At 45.0% G+C, this 658-nt stretch overlaps 1 non-coding gene across 1 annotated transcript; it reads left to right on the top strand.

Moving 5' to 3' along the window:
* The first annotated feature begins 240 nt into the window (after positions 1-240).
* Positions 241-347, top strand: LOC120092232 (small nucleolar RNA R71). The gene has a single exon (XR_005485944.1). It is a non-coding gene; the product is annotated as a small nucleolar RNA R71 (small nucleolar RNA).
* Positions 348-658: the final 311 nt, after the last annotated feature.

Here is a 658-nt window from a genome sequence, read left to right as displayed (position 1 = left end):
TCACGGTCATTTGGTTCTGAAGGGATGCGATGGCCCCGTTTATTCGTGTCACTATTCTTGATCCTCAATCTTTGATCGTTTTCTCTCCAGTCTTCATGATTTTTAAAAATGCGATCAAGTATATTCTTGGCCTCATCGTATGTTTTATCAAGTAGACCTCCAGCTGCTGCCGCATTGGCAGCCGTCTACGATGCAGGGTTTAATTCGTGGTAGAAAATTTCCATCTATAAACAATTTGGTAAGCCGTTATGCGGGCAATCTCTTACCAACCTCTTAAACCTCGCCCAGGCGTCACTGTGCGATTCGTCAATATCCTGTTCAAAATTAGTGATTAGCTTCCTCCTTCTGGCGTTCTCCGTAGGGGGGAAGTATTTCTTCTTAAACTTCACAGCTACTTATTCCCATGATGTAATCTCCCCTGGTTCAAGAGAATAAGCCCATTTCCGTGCCTGGTCACATAACGAAAATGGAAACAATGTTAATCGAAACTCCTCAGCGGAGATGTTTGGGAACACAAACGTGTTGCAGATCTCAAAGAAACTCCGGAGGTGGGCATGCGGATCCTCGCCACGCCTACTGCCAAACTGTCCACAGTTTGGATCATCTGCAACATCACCGGTTTCATTTCGAATCTAGATCCATTAAGAGCTGGCCTCAT

This window comes from Benincasa hispida, chromosome 11 (genome assembly GCF_027475165.1).
Source record: "Benincasa hispida cultivar pf3 chromosome 11, pf3_genome.v1.1, whole genome shotgun sequence".
Lineage (NCBI taxonomy): Eukaryota > Viridiplantae > Streptophyta > Magnoliopsida > Cucurbitales > Cucurbitaceae > Benincasa > Benincasa hispida.
Note: the sequence above shows the minus strand (reverse complement) of the source record. Positions and strands in the feature narration are given on the sequence as shown.